Source organism: Oncorhynchus gorbuscha, linkage group LG06 (genome assembly GCF_021184085.1).
Source record: "Oncorhynchus gorbuscha isolate QuinsamMale2020 ecotype Even-year linkage group LG06, OgorEven_v1.0, whole genome shotgun sequence".
In the NCBI taxonomy this organism is placed as follows: domain Eukaryota; kingdom Metazoa; phylum Chordata; class Actinopteri; order Salmoniformes; family Salmonidae; genus Oncorhynchus; species Oncorhynchus gorbuscha.
In genome coordinates this window covers 101,423,573-101,439,810 of record NC_060178.1, presented here as the reverse complement: position 1 = coordinate 101,439,810, position 16,238 = coordinate 101,423,573, and positions in this window count along the sequence as shown.

Sequence of the window (16,238 nt, the reverse complement as noted above, 5' to 3'; positions counted from 1 at the left end):
AGACATCTGGCATGGTTTTCTCCATAGACCTCTGGCATGGTTTTCTCCATAGACCTCTGGCATGGTTTTCTCCATAGACCTCTGGCATGTTTTTCTTCATAGACCTCTGGCATGTTTTTCTCCATAGACCTCTGGTATGTTTTTCTCCATAGACCTCTGGCATGTTTTTCTCTATAGACATCTGCCATGTTTTTCTTCATAGACCTCTGGTATGTTTTTCTCCATAGACCTATGGTATGTTTTTATCTATAGACATCTGGCATGTTTTTCTTCATAGACCTCTGGCATGTTTTTTCTTCATAGACTTCTGGTATGTTTTTCTCCATAGACCTCTGGTATGTTTTTCTCTATAGACATCTGGCATGTTTTTCTTCATAGACCTCTGGCATGTTTTTCTTCATAGACTTCTGGAATGTTTTTCTTCATAGACTTCTGGTATGTTTTTCTTCATAGACTTCTGGTATGTTTTTCTCCATAGTCCTCTGGCATGGTTTTCTCCATAAACCTCTGGTATGTTTTTCTCCATAGACCCTGGCATGTTTTTCTTCATAGTCCCCTGGTATGTTTTTCTTCATAGTCATCTGGCATGTTTTTCTTCATAGTCCTCTGGCATGTTTTTATTCATAGACTTCTGGCATGTTTTTATTCATAGTCCTCTGATATGTTTTTATTCATAGACTTCTGGCATGTTTTTCTTCATAGTCCTCTGGCATGTTTTTATTCATAGACTTCTGGCATGTTTTTCTTCATAGACTTCTGGCATGTTTTTATTCATAGTCCTCTGGTATGTTTTTCTTCATAGTCCTCTGGTATGTTTTTCTTCATAGTCCTCTGGTATGTTTTTCTTCATATACCTCCGGTATGTTTTTCTTCATAAGAAACATTTGGAAGAGTGTACTCTGGTCAGAAGACACTAAAATTGGGCTTTTTGGCCATCAAGGAAAATGCCACCAGTGAAGCATGGTGGTGGCAGCATCATGCTGTGGCGATGTTCTTTATCGACAGGGACTGGGAAACTGGTCAGAATTGAAGGAATGATGGATGGCGCTAAATACAGGGAAATTCTTGAGGGAAACCTGTTTCAATCTTCCAGAGATTTGAAACTGGGACAGAGATTCACCTTCCAGCAGGACAATCACCCCAAGAATACTGCTAAAGCAACACTTGGGTGGTTTAAGGGGAAACACTTAAATGTCTTGGAATGGCCTAGTCAAATCCCAGACCTCAATCCAATTGAGAATCTGTGGTATGACTTAAAGATTGCTGTACATCAACGGAACCCATCAAACTTGAAGGAGCTAGAGCAGCAAAAGGTGGATCTACAAGTATTGTCTTTGGGGCGGTGAATAGTGATGCATGCGGCAGCGTAGCCTAGTGGTTAGAGCGTTGGACTAGTAACCGGAAGGTTGTAAGTTCAAACCCCCGAGCTGACAAGGTACAAATCTGTCGTTCTGCCCCTGAACAGGCAGTTAACCCACTGTTCCCAGGCTGTCATTGAAAATAAGATTATGTTCTTAACTGACCTGCCTGGTTTCTTGTTTGTTTTACAAGAAACAATATTTTGCATCTTCAAAGTGGTAGGCATGTTGTGTAAATGAAATGATACAAACCCCCCCCCAAAAAATCTATTTTAATTCCTTTTTGTAAAGGCAGCAAAATAGGAAAAATTCCAAGGAGGGTGAACCAGCCACTGGTCCAGGAATGAATCCATCCTTACTCCCACTCACACCCCTCCCACACATAGGAGGGGTCGGGGGACTGTGTAGGAGGGGTCTGTGTAGGAGGGGTCGGGGGCCTGTGTAGGAGGGGTCGGGGGACTGTGTAGGAGGGGTCGGGGGACTGTGTAGGAGGTGTCGGGGGACTGTGTAGGAGGTGAGCACCCTTCCCATCAGACTCTTTTGTTTTCTGGTGATATCAGCAGATTGTAACAGTGACCCCAGCAACCAGACAGGGAAGAATGGAGTGGCTACTGTTGTTCTTCACCATCATCACCGCGCCATGTTTTGTCATATTGTTTTGCCTTTTCGGACCAACCTCCCTACTAACTCTTTCCTCATCCATTCTAACCCACCCCTCTTCCCCTCTCTTTCCTCCAACATTTAAACCTTCACTGTGTGAAAGGGTCAGCTGTGCCGCGGCAATTGTTCTACGTGTCTGTGTGTGAACCTCAGATCATTATGTATCAAATCAAATCGAATCAAATTTGATTTGTCAAATATGCCGAATACAACAGGTGTTGTATTTCCTTACCATGAAATGTTTGCTTACAAGCCCTTAACCAACAATGTAGTTTGAGAAATAGAGTTATCAATATATTTACAAATTAAACTAAAGAAAAAAAATGTAATAATCAAAAAGTAACACAAGAAAATGACATAACAAATACGAGGCTATATACAGGGGGTACCGGTACCAAATCAATGTGCGGGGATATAGGTTAGTGGAGGTATTTATGAATTGACAACGCATAGATAATAAACTGTGAGTAGCAGCAGTGTAAAAACAAAAGGTGGGGTGTCAATATAAATGACACCATTTGATTAATTGTTCAGCAGTCTTATGGCTGGGTGTAGAAGCTGTTCAGCAGCCTTTTTGTTCTGTAGCTCAGTTGGTAGAGCAGACTAGTGGGTTCGCGGGCCCCGTAGAATGTATGCACACATGACTGTAAGTCGCTTTGGATAAAAGCATCTGCTAAATGGCATATTATTTATTTATTTATATTATTTGGTAACAGAGAGAACAGTCTATGACTTGGGTGACTGGAGTTTTTTTTTAAAGTCTTCCTCTGTGGACTTCAGGAAACAGCAGAGGGAACACCCCCCTATCCACATCGATGGAACAGTAGTGGAGAAGGTTGTAAGTTTTAAGTTCCTCGGCGTACACATCACAGACAAACTGAATTGGTCCACCCACACAGACAGCATCGTGAAGAAGGCACAGCAGCGCCTCTTCAACCTCAGGAGGCTGAAGAAATTTGGCTTGTCACCAAAAGCACTCACAAACTTCTACAGATGCACAATCGAGAGCATCCTGTCGGGCTGTATCACCGCCTGGTACGGCAACTGCTCCGCCCACAACCGTAAGGCTCTCCAGAGGGTAGTGAGGTCAGCACAACGCATCACCGGGGGCAAACAACCTGCCCTCCAGGACACCTACACCACCCGATGTCACAGGAAGGCCATAAAGATCATCAAGGACAACAACCACCCGAGCCACTGCCTGTTCACCCCGTTATCATCCAGAAGGCGATGTCAGTACAGGTGCATCAACGCTGGGACCGAGAGACTGAAAAACAGCTTCTATCTCAAGGCCATCAGACTGTTAAACAGCCACCACTAACATTGAGTGGCTGCTACCAACACACTGACTCAACTCCAGCCACTTTAATAATGGGAATTGATGGGAAATTATGTAAAATATATCACTAGCCACTTTAAACAATGCTACCTAATATAATGTTTACATACCCTACATTATTCATCTCATATGTATACGTATATACTGTACTCTATATCATCTACTGCATCCTTATGTAATACATGTATCACTAGCCACTTTAACTATGCCACTTTGTTTACATACTCATCTCATATGTATATACTGCACTCAATACCATCTACTGTATCTTGCCTATGCTGCTCTGTACCATCACTCATTCATATATCTTTATGTACATATTCTTTATCCCCTTACACTTGTGTCTATAAGGTAGTAGTTTTGGAATTGTTAGCTAGATTACTTGTTGGTTATTACTGCATTGTCGGAACTAGAAGCACAGGCATTTCGCTACACTCGCACTAACATCTGCTAACCATGTGTATGTGACAAATACAATTTGATTTGATTTGGTTTGATTTGACACCACCTAGTAGATCCTGGATGTCAGGAAGCTTGGCCCCAGTGATGTACTGGGCTGTACGCACTACACTCTGTAGAGCCTTATTGTCTGATGCCGAGCAGTTGCCATACCAGGCGGGGATGCAACCGGTCAGGATGCGCTCGAGTGTGCAGAAGTAGAACCTTTTGAGGATCTGGGTACCCATGCCAAATCTTTTCACTCTCCTGAGTGGGAAAAGGTGTTGTCGTGCCCTCTTCTTGTCTTGGTGTGTTTGGACCATGATAGTTTGTTGGTGATGAGGACACCAAGGAACTTGAAACTCTCAACCCGTTGATGTGAATGGGTGCGTGTTCGGTCCTCCTTTTCCTGTAGTCCATGATCAGCTCCTTTGTCTTGATCACATTGATGGAGAGGTTGTTGTTCTGGCACCACACTGCCAGGTCTCTGACCTCCTCCCTAGAGGCTGTCTCATCGTTGTCGGTGATCAGGCCTAACACTGTTGTGTCATCAGCAGACAGTCGTGGGTGAACAGGGAGTACAGGAGGCGACTAAGCATGCACCCCTGAGGGGCCCCGGTGTTGAGGATCAATGTGGCAGATGTGTTGTTGCCTACCCTTACCACCTGGGGGCGGCCCGTCAGGAAGTCCAGGATCCAGTTACAGATGGAGGTTTTTAGTCCCAGGGTCCTTAGCTTAGTGATGAGCTTTGTGGGTACTATGGTTTTGAACTCTGAGCTGTAGTCAATTACCAACATTCTCACATAGGTGTTCCTTTTGTCCAGGTTGGAAAGGGCAGTGTGGAGCGCAATTGAGATTGTGTCATCTGTGGATCTGTTGGGGGCGGTGTGCCATTGGATTGGGTCTAGGCTTTCTGGCATAATGGTGTTGAGGTGAGCCATGATCAGCCTTTCAAAGGACTTCATGGCTACCAACGTGAGTGTTACTCGGTGGTAATCATTTTGGCAGGTTACCTTCGCTTTCTTGGGCACAGGGAATATGGTGGTCTGTTTGAAACATGTAGGTATTACAAACTCGGTCAGGGAGAAGTTGAAAATGTCAGTAGAGACGCTTGCCAGTTGGTCCGCGCATGCTTTGAGTACATGTCCTGGTAATCCGTCTGGCCCCATGGCTTTGTGAATGTTGACCTGTTTCAAGGTCTTGCTCATATCGGCTACGGAGAGCAAGATCACAAAGTCTTTAGCGAGAGGAATATTATTCAACAGTAGCTTTTATACCTGTCAACCTGCCTTTTGGATTAGACACAGTGGCTTTGCCCCAGTTACATAGAGTGCCTTCAGAAAGTAATCAGACCCCTTGACTTTTTCCCCCAAAATTCCGTTAAAGCCTTATTCTAAAATGGATTTAAAAAAAATCCTCAGCAAGCTACACACAGTACCCTATAATGACAAAGCGAAAACAAGTTTTTAGAATTGTTGCAAAAATGCATGAGTAATTCATACCCTTTGCTGTGAGGCTCGAAAATTTAGCTCAGGTGCATCCTGTTTCCTTTGATCATCCTTGAGATGTTTCTACAACTTGATTGGAGTCCACCTGTGGTAAATTGAATTGATTGTACATGATTTGGAAAGGCATACACCTGTCTAAATAAGGTCCCACAGTTGACAGTGCATGTCAAAGCAAAAACCAAGCCATGAGGTTGAAGGAATTGTCTGTAGAGCTCAGAGACAGGATTTTAATATATATATTTTTCATTTAACATTTATTTAACTAGGCAAGTCAGTTAAGAACCAATTCTTATTTACAATGACGGCCTACCAAAAGGAAAAGGCCTCCTGCGTGGACGGAGACTAGGATAAAAAAATATAAAATGCATAAAAAAAGGATATAACACACATCACGAGAAGAGAGACAACACAACACCACATAAAGAGAGATTTAAGACAACAACATAGCATGGCAGAAACACATGACAACACAGCATGATACGGCAGGGTAGCCTAGTTGTTAGAGCATTGGACTAGTAACCGGAAGATGGCAAGTTCAAACCCCTGAGCTGACAAGGCAGTTAACCCACTGTTCCTAGCCCGTCATTGAAAATAAGAATTTGTTCTTAACTGACTTGCCTAGTTAAATAAAGAAATAAAAAATGGTACCAACACAATGTGGCATTAACACAACATGGTACAAACATTATTGGGCAAAGACAACAGCACAAAGGGCAAGAAGTTCAAGAGAAGAATACATCACACAAAGCAGCCACAACTGTCAGTAAGGATGTCAATGATTGAATTGTTGAATGAAGAGATTGATATAAAACTGTACAGATTGAGTTTTTGTTGCACTGTGCTGCTGCAGTTTCAACTGTTCTCCAGTCACATTTAGCTGAACATCTGCATGTTCTGAACTGAAAAGACGAGCGATCCAGGGATGTGTGTGATTTGGGGACCTTTAACAGAATGTGACTGGCAGAACGTGTGTTGTATGTAGAGGATGAGGGCTGCAGTAGATATCTCAGATAGGGGGGAATGAGGCCTAAGATGGTTTTGTAAATAAGGATCAACCAGCGGGTATTGACGGGTATACAGAGATGACCAGTTTACAGAGGAGGATAGAGTGCAGTGATCTGTCAACAGGTATACAGAGATGACCAGTTTACAGAGGAGGATAGAGTGCAGTGATGTGACCTATAAAGAGCATTGGTGGCAAATCTGATGGCTGAATTGTAAAGAACATTGTGTCGAGACACAGATCTGAGAAGGGTAACAAAAAATGTCTGCAGCGTTGAAGGTCTCCAAAAACACAGTGGCCTCCATCATTCTTAAATGGATGAAGTTTGGAATCACCAAGTTTATTTCTAGAGCTGGATGCCCGTCCAAACTGAGCAATCAGGGGACAAGGGACTTGGTCAGGGAGGTGACCAAGAACCCAAATGGTCGCTCTGACAGAGCTCTAGAGTTCCTTTGTGTTGATGGGAGAACCTTCCAGAAAGACAACCATCTCTGCAGCACTCCACCAATCATGCCATTATGGTAGAGTTACCAGAGGGAATCCACTCCTCAGCAAAAGGCACATAACAGCCCACTTGGAGTTTTCCAAAAGGCAACTAAAGACTATCAGACCACGAGAAACAACATAATCTGGTCTGATGAATCCAAGAAAGAACTCTTTGGCCTGAATACCAGCGTCATGACCGGAGGAAACCTGGCACCATCCCTATGGTGAAGCATGGTGGTGACAGCATCATGCTGCATGGATGTTTTTCAGCTGCAGGAACTGGGAGACTAATCACGATCAAGGCAAAGATGAGCGGAGCAAAGCACAGAGAGATCCTTGATGAAATCCTGCTCCAGAGTTCTCTGGACCTCAGACTGGGGCAAAGGTTCACCTTCCAATTGGACAACGACCCTAAGCACACAGCCAAGACAACGCAGAAGTGGCTTCTGGACAAGTCTCTGAATGTTCTCGAGTGGCCCAGCCAGATCCTGGTCTTGAACCCTATTGAACATCTCTGGAGAGACATGAAAATATCTGTGCAGCATTTCTCCCCATCAAACCTGACACATCTTGAGAGAATCTGCAGAGAAGAATGGGAGAAACTCCCCAAATACAAGTGTGCCAAGCTTTTTGCGTTATACCCTTCTAGAGTCATAATCGCTGTCAAAGGTGCTTCAACAAAGTACTGCGTAAAGGGTCTGAATACTTATGTCAATGTGATATTTCAGTTGAATCTTTTTAATAAATTAGCAAAAATGTATAAAAAACTTTTTTTTTTCGTTGTCATTATGTGTTATTGTGTGTAGATTGTTGAGGGAAAAAAACTATTTAATCAATTTTAGAATATGGCTGTAACTTAACAAAACATGGAAAAAGTCAAGGGGTCTGAATACTTTCCGAATGCACTGTATGTAGAATCTTATTTTTTTCTCCTAAAATGACATACCCAAATATAACTGCCTGTAACTCAGGACCTGAAGCATGGATATGCATATTCTTGATACCATTTGAAAGGAAACACTTTGAATTTGTGGAATTTGAAGTTAATGTAGGAGAATATAACACATTAGATCTGGTAAAAGATAATACAAAAAAGGTGTTTTCTATTATAGATTTTCTTTCCTTATCTTTTGTCACAATTATGTGTGAATCAAATAAAATCAAATCAAATTTATTTATATAGCCCTTCGTACGTCAGCTGATATCTCAAAGTGCTGTACAGAAACCCAGCCTAAAACCCCAAACAGCAAACAATGCAGGTGTAAAAGCACGGTGGCTAGGAAAAACTCCCTAGAAAGGCCAAAACCTAGGAAGAAACCTAGAGAGGAACCGGGCTATGTGGGGTGGCCAGTCCTCTTCTGGCTGTGCCGGGTAGAGATTATAACAGAACATGACCAAGATGTTCAAATGTTCATAAATGACCAGCATGGTCAAATAATAATAAGGCAGAACAGTTGAAACTGGAGCAGCAGCACAGTCAGGTGGACTGGGGACAGCAAGGAGCCATCATGTCAGGTAGTCCTGGGGCACGGTCCTAGGGCTCAGGTCCTCCGAGAGAGAGAAAGAAAGAGAGAATTAGAGAGAGCATATGTGGGGTGGCCAGTCCTCTTCCGGCTGTGCCGGGTGGAGATTATAACAGAACGTGGCCAAGATGTTCAAATGTTCATAAATGACCAGCATGGTTGAATACTAGTAAGGCAGAATAGTTGAAACTGGTGCAGGAGCATGGCCAGGTGGACTGGGGACAGCAAGGAGTCCTCATGTCAGGTAGTCCTGGGACATGGTCCTAGGGCCCAGGCCAGTTGAAACTGGAGCAGCAGCATGGCCAGGTGGACTGGGGACAGCAAGGAGTCATCATGTCAGGTAGTCCTGGGGCATGGTTCTAGGGCTCAGGTCCTCCGAGAGAGAGAAAGAAAGAGAGAAGGAGAGAATTAGAGAACGCACACTTAGATTTACACAGGACACCGAATAGGACAGGAGAAGTACTCCAGATAAACAAACTGACCCTAGCCCCCCGACACATAAACTACTGCAGCATAAATACTGGAGGCTGAGACAGGAGGGGTCAGGAGACACTGTGGCCCCATCCGAGGACACCCCGGACAGGGCCAAACAGGAAGGATATAACCCCACCCACTCTGCCAAAGCACAGCCCCCACACCACTAGAGGGAAATCTTCAACCACCAACTTACCATCCTGAGACAAGGCCGAGTATAGCCCACAAAGATCTCCGACACGGTACAACCCAAGGGGGGAAACCCAGACAGGCCGACCACAACAGTGAATCAACCCACCCAGGTGACGCACCCCCCCAGGGACGGCACGAGAGAGCCCCAGCAAGCCAGTGACTCAGCCCCCGTAACAGGGTTAGAGGCAGAGAATCCCAGTGGAAAAAGGGGAACCGGCCAGGCAGAGACAGCAAGGGCGGTTCGTTGCTCCAGAGCCTTTCCGTTCACCTTCCCACTCCTGGGCCAGACTACACTCAATCATATGACCCACTGAAGAGATGAGTCTTCAGTAAAGACTTAAAGGTTGAGACCGAGTTTGCGTCTCTGACATGGGTAGGCAGACCGTTCCATAAAAATGGAGCTCTATAGGAGAAAGCCCTGCCTCCAGCTGTTTGCTTAGAAATTCTAGGGACAATTAGGAGGCCTGCGTCTTGTGACCGTAGCGTACGTATAGGTATGTACGGCAGGACCAAATCAGAGAGGTAGGTAGGAGCAAGCCCATGTAATGCTTTGTAGGTTAGCAGTAAAACCTTGAAATCAGCCCTTGCTTTGACAGGAAGCCAGTGTAGAGAGGCTAGCACTGGAGTAATATGATCAAATTTTTTGGTTCTAGTCAGGATTCTAGCAGCCGTATTTAGCACTAACTGAAGTTTATTTAGTGCTTTATCCGGGTAGCCGGAAAATAGAGCATTGCAGTAGTCTAACCTAGAAGTGACAAAAGCATGGATTAATTTTTCTGCATCATTTTTGGACAGAAAGTTTCTGATTTTTGCAATGTTACGTAGATGGAAAAAAGCTGTCCTCGAAATGGTCTTGATGTGTTCTTCAAAAGAGAGATCAGGGTCCAGAGTAACGCCGAGGTCCTTCAGAGGTGTGGAGTCAGGCGCAGAGAGGCGCAGAGAGCAAAGATGTGGGAAAAACAACACGCTTTAATGTCCCGAAACACAACATGTACAAAGTGAAAACACAAATGAACAGAAATATAACCGGACAGCGTGTAACCCAAAATACAACAAAATACACTCAACCAACAAAACAGACGAACAAGCCCGCACGAAACAGAAGCGGGCTAAACAGACTATATATACCCTATCCTAACAACCAAACTAGAAACAGGTGCTACCAATTATACAAAACTAAACGAACACAGAACAACGGATCGGCGATAGCTAGTAGACCGGCGACGACGACCGCCGAGCGCCACCCGAACAAGAAGGGGAGTCACCTTCGGTAATATTCGTGACATCTTTGAAATGCAAAATGCCATAATATAATTTCTCAGTTTAGGCACACTTTAGATTTGGCCACTAGATGGCACCAGTGTGTGTGCAAAGTTTCAGATTGATCCAGTGAGCCATTGCAATACTGGACAGTATTTTGTATCATGTCTGCCCAAATGTGCCAAATTGGTCAATTGATAGAATTTTCAAATTTTCAAGTGCATAACTAAAGAGAACATACAACAATTATTTGGTAATACAAAATGTTATTTTACACACTCCCAGGATTGTCAAATATGATGGATCATTAGATTATACACCAACTTTCACACATCTAGTTGGCCAGGCGGTGTGGGTAAGGAGCCAGAGACAGCAGGGGTTCAAACTGTAGGACCCAGTTCCTACATTTGAAAATAAAAATGGATTCTATCAAACAAAACTATGCTACAATTTATCTCTGGGACCTTTAGAAAAACAAATCAGAGCAAGATTACTGAATGTAATTACCTTATTTACCTTCAGAGGTGAATGTATGAAACTAAGTTATTTGTTGTTGTGCGCTCTCCTCAAACAGTAGCACGGTATTATTTCACTGTAATAGCTACTGTAAATTGGACAGTGCAGATAGATTACAATCATTTAAGCTTTCTGCCCATATAAGACATGTCTATGTCCTGGAAAGTTTGCTGTTACTTACAAGTCATGCTAATCACATTAGCACAAGTTAGCTCATCCGTCCCGGTATAGGGACACTGATCCCATAGAGGTTCATTTGATCACCCTGCAATACAGGAACATTTTAACTTTAAAAAGGCTTTTGAAGTTTGTAATTTCCATTTTCAAATTTCAGACTTGATTTTCAGTTACGAAAAATGTATCAACCTATACATAAATATCCATTAATAATAATCCACAAAATGGTTCACTTTTTTCTGTTGTTGCAGGATTCTTTTCCTGCTGTAGAAAACTGGCACATACTACATCTGTACAAACAAATGCATAACAACAGTTCATAAAATATGTATTGAGCCTCTATGAGGCACAGAGGAATTAGTTGTATTTTTCCATTTCACCTAAAAAAGAAAGTGAGAGCTTGAGCAACAGGTCAATGGGTCTAAGGAATAGAACTACCTTGATAAAGGTTGGATTTGACAGAAATTTCAAGCCTGACATATCATACAGTTCGTGGACAAAACATGAAGAACACCTCCCTAATATTGAGTTGCACCCCCTTTTGCCCTCAGAACAGCCTCAATTCGTTGGGGTACAAGGTGTCGAAAGTTTTCCACAGGGATGCTGGCCCATGTTGACTCCAATGCTTCCCACAGTTGTGTCAAGTTGGCTGGATGTCCTTTGGGTGGTTGACTATTCTTGACAGTATTGACACTATTCTAAACAGTATGGCTGGCACCTACTACCATACCCGGTTCAAAGGCACTTAAATATTTTGTCTTGCCCATTCACCCTCTGAATGGTTCCATGTCTCAATCCATGTCTCAATTGTCTCAAGGATTAATAAATCTCAAGACTTAATAAATAACAATAATTCTTTAACTTTTCTCCTTCCCTTCATCTACACTGATTGAAGTGGATTTAATAAGGGATCATAGCTTTCACCTGGATTCACCTGGTCAGTCCATGTCATGGAAGGAGCAGGTGTTCCTAACATTTGTACACAGTGTATATTTTATACACCACTACTCCTAAAATGTCTTGGTTGTACTCAATCATTTATATTTCTGTTGAAGTTGTCATTGCACAAAATTCTGTCTGGTGAGATTTGGACATCATTCAACTGTTTTAAATTGAAGGATCAGAGAGCTGTTTTCAACTCTTTAAACAGATGGTTCTATGCTGCATTGTAGAGGACAATGGCAATTGCTGAGTCAAGTGTGCTCGAAAGTCATCACATTTTATGCTGAATTGATGTTGTCTTTTTTTTAGCATGAAGGAGTTTGTATTTCAGTTTAAACAGCTTCCTCAATCAAGTTGAATCACTCCTGCCAAGGTGTCTCAAATGGCTTATTGCTTAGTCATGTGGAAGTGACAATAACCAAACCCTGTTTTTCTCTCTCTCTCTCTCTCTCTCTCTCTCTCTCTCTCTCTCTCTCTGTTTCTCTCTCTCTCTGGATGCCTTCTCCGTTTAGACAGGCAGCCCAATTCTGATCTTTTTTTCACTAATTGGTCTTTTGACCAATCAGATCAAGATCTCAAACAGAGCTCATGTGAAAATATCAGATGTGATTGGTCAAAAGACCAATTAGTGGAAAAATATCAAAATTGGGCAGCCTGTGTAAATTCTCTCTCTCTCTCTCTCTCTCTCTCTCTCTCTCTCTCTCTCTCTCTCTCTCTCTCTCTCTCTCTCTCTCTCTCTCTCTCTCCCTATTTAAAAAGAAATATTGGTAAGTTTGGAGAAGCTATTAAAGAAATACAAATGGCTTCTTAACTGACATTTGCTGACATTCAAGGAAGTGCATTTATCAGTGAAGCACAGTTCACCTTGGTGAATTAAATCCATTTGTGCTGGTGGGTCAGAGTGGTTCGCCACACTCTCTCTCCCCCCCTTTAAATTGATGCCTAGCGAATGGGAAATGGCAAGGTGGCGCAAGGCTCTGCAGCTGCTCTCAAATGTCACGCTGGAAAATCTTTAATGGGCTAAGTGTAGCCTTTCCGGCCTCAACTTGTCAGGTAATCAGACGTCTCTGTAGCTCATCTCCCTCCCTCCCTCCCTCCCTCCCTCCCTCCCTCCCTCCCTCCCTCCCTCCCTCCCTCCCTCCCTCCCTCCCTCCCTCCCTCCCTCCCTCCCTCCCTCCCCCTCCCTCCCTCCCTCCCTCCCTCCCTCCCGCCCTCTCCCACATCTCCCTCGCTCCCCCGAGGCCTCGACACAATACTAATTACCAGCAATACCAATTGAAGCGAGGGGGACAGTGAAACAAGTAGACTTCTTTTAAAGGAGAGATATTGGAGCCGCCATCTCCATGGCTGCATATTATTAGCCTGGTTATGTATCTGTTTTATCCAGATGCTCCCTGTGTGGAATCCTGGGGCTGTTGATGGTGACTGATATTAAGGAGTGTTTTTATTCTCTGCCTTGGTACTTTGTGAACTTGTTGCTCCTTTTCCCTGGGGAACTCTTATGTGGTTGAGCAGGAAGAGCTGATAGTGGCCTTGCTCACTAGAATCAATACAACTACATATTTAGAAAAATGTAAGCCTCAAACTGACATAGGGTCATGCCTAAAGACAAACGGACATAGGGTCATGTCTCAAGACAAACGGACATAGGGTCATGTCTAAAGACAAACTAACACAGGGTCATGTCTAAAGACAAAGTGCCGTCAAAACTTGCATAATCAACTCCCGTCTGTGTTATGTTTGTTCCTTATATAATGACAAACCGGGGCATAGGTTTAACTACTTTTAATGAACATATACTTCAGCTAGAAAACTCCATGTTTAGCCATGCAAGGCATTCTTCAACCACCCGCCTAGCCTGCTGGGTAACATAGTCTAAATGTTATTAATACATAACAACACATCTTCTTTCCTTTCAAAGAAAACTACTTTTCTATGTAACTACACATCAGATCACATTTGTTTACTCAACCGGCATAAACATGCAATTTTCAATATCACACATTTCTTTCCCCCAATTTTGTAAATGTTTCTTTATATAATTTTTTTCAACTAAATATAGTCTGTCCAACAATACTCTATTGTGGCTCTATTTCCTTTCACATAAACAAAAGATTCAGTCCAGGTGCCCCTTTTTTGTATTTTATTATTTAGTAATTCTCAATAAGCCTTTCAGGGGCTCTGACAGTCCTTTTTGTTTGTTCTGCTGAAGTGCTTCCTGAAACAGTTGGCAAACGTTCATTGTCAGTCAGGCTGTTCTGACTGAATTGTCCATTTCTAAAGGCATTTGATGCTTCAGCAGTATCCTCCTGATGATCCTCATTCCCTTGAGTGAATGGCTGAAGCCTTAGATCCACTCTGTTTCGTCTCAGTTGTGATCCATGCTCTGTTTGGATCTCATAGGATCGCGGTGCAACTTCTCTCTGCACACACCCTTGCTGCATCCAGGTTCCTGTAGTGGTGTCTCGGAGTCGTACATGATCTCCAGGTTTCAGTTCAGGTAAGTGTCTTGCACTTTTATCGTGTCACTGTTTTTGTTTGTCTTTCTGTTTTTCCTTTGCAAGTTTGACTTTTTGAGCACCTCTGGATGTTAGCAAGTCCTCATGGATGGGTAGGTTGGTTCTGATGCGACGTCCCATCAACATTTGTGCAGGTGAAAGTCCGTTCTGTAGCGGTGCGCTGCGGGGGATCATCAGATGTTTTAGGAAATCCATCTTTCCATCGTGTGCCTTTTTCATCAAACCTTTGATCATTTTGACTGAACTCTCTGCTATGTCGTTGGACCTTGGATAGTTGGGACTGGAGGTGTTGTGTCGGAATCCCCAGTCGTTAGCGAACGATCGGAATTCGGAATTTCAGAACTGAGGGCCATTGTCCGAGAACAGTTCAGACGCAACTCCATGTCTTGCAAAGACTGATTTCAGATAGCTGATTACAGCTTTGTAGGAGGTAGTTGGCAGTTTTGCTACTTCATGGTAGTTTGAGTAGTAGTTGGTAACAACAATGTGACTTTTGCCATTGCAGTCAAAAAGGTCAACTCCAACTTCGTAGTAGGGTCTGTTGGGTACTGGATGAGGAATTAGTGGCTCTGCTGACTGCTTTGGCCTGAAGGTCAAACACAGTTCACATGAAGCAGTGGTCTGGCTGATTTCCTGATTAATTCTTGGCCAGTACATTACTTCTCGTGCTCGTCATTTGCATTTTTCCTCACCCAAGTGGGCCTCGTGTATTTTCTGTAGCATTTCTTTGCGTAGTGTCATGGGAATGACAATCTTGTTGCCTTTGAACACTATGTCATCCACAACGGTGAGCTCTGCTCTGCACATCCAGTAATCCTGTATTCTCCTTGGACAGTTGTTTTTCTGTGCTTCTTGTCGACTGCTCAAGAAAGAGTGTCGGCGGCGAGCATGAACTTTCCCGGGGTATAGATCGTCTTCACATCATACTTTTGCAGTCTGACAACATTCTCTGGATTCTCATTGGACATTCATTCAGTGGCTTAGACATGATTGACACCAATAGTTTGTGGTCAGTTTCTACTTCGAAGTCTCGTCCTTAGACGTATTGGTGAAACGTTTCGTAAGTGTTTGTGCTCACCAGTAGTTCTTTCTCTATACCTTGTGTCTGCGCCTGTCAAGGCTCTGGACGCATAAGTGACAGGTTACCATGTGTCGTCATGCTGTTGCAGAAGAACTGCTCCCAGGCCAAACTGTGACGTGTCTGCAGAAATCCTTGTGCTTTTCTCTGGATCATAGACGCCGAGCACGGGTTCTTCTGTGATTGCCTTCTTTAGGTTTTTGAGGCAGTTTTCCTGTTCATGGGACCATTCCCATTCATTTTTCTGTTCCAGAAGACATCTGAGTGGAGCGGACTGTGCTGACAGTTGAGGTATGAACATTGCAAGGTAGGTGATCATGCCCATGAAGCGTGGTTTCATCGTCCTTGTTCTTCGGGCACTCCATGTTGTTGATGGCTGATGTTTTCCTCTGGTTTGGTTTGACTCCATCCTCTGAAAGTATGTCTCCCACGAAGGTAAGTGTTTTCACACCAAACTTGCATTTGTCCTTGTTTAGTTTTAGGTTGACTTTCCGTGTCTAGTCCAGTGCTCGTCTCACTCTCACATCGTGTTCTTCTTTTGTGGACCCCAGACGATGATGTCATCCATCATGGTCTCCACTCCTGGAATGTGCTCGAAGATCATGTGGATTGTTATGTGGTAGACCTCTGGCGCTGAGAGAATCCCATATGGTAGACAAAGAAATCTGTACCTGCCCTCAGGTGTGTTGAATGTGCATAGTCTTGAGATTGCATCATCTAGCTTCATTTGCCAGAATCCTGATGAGGCATCAAGCTTACTGAACC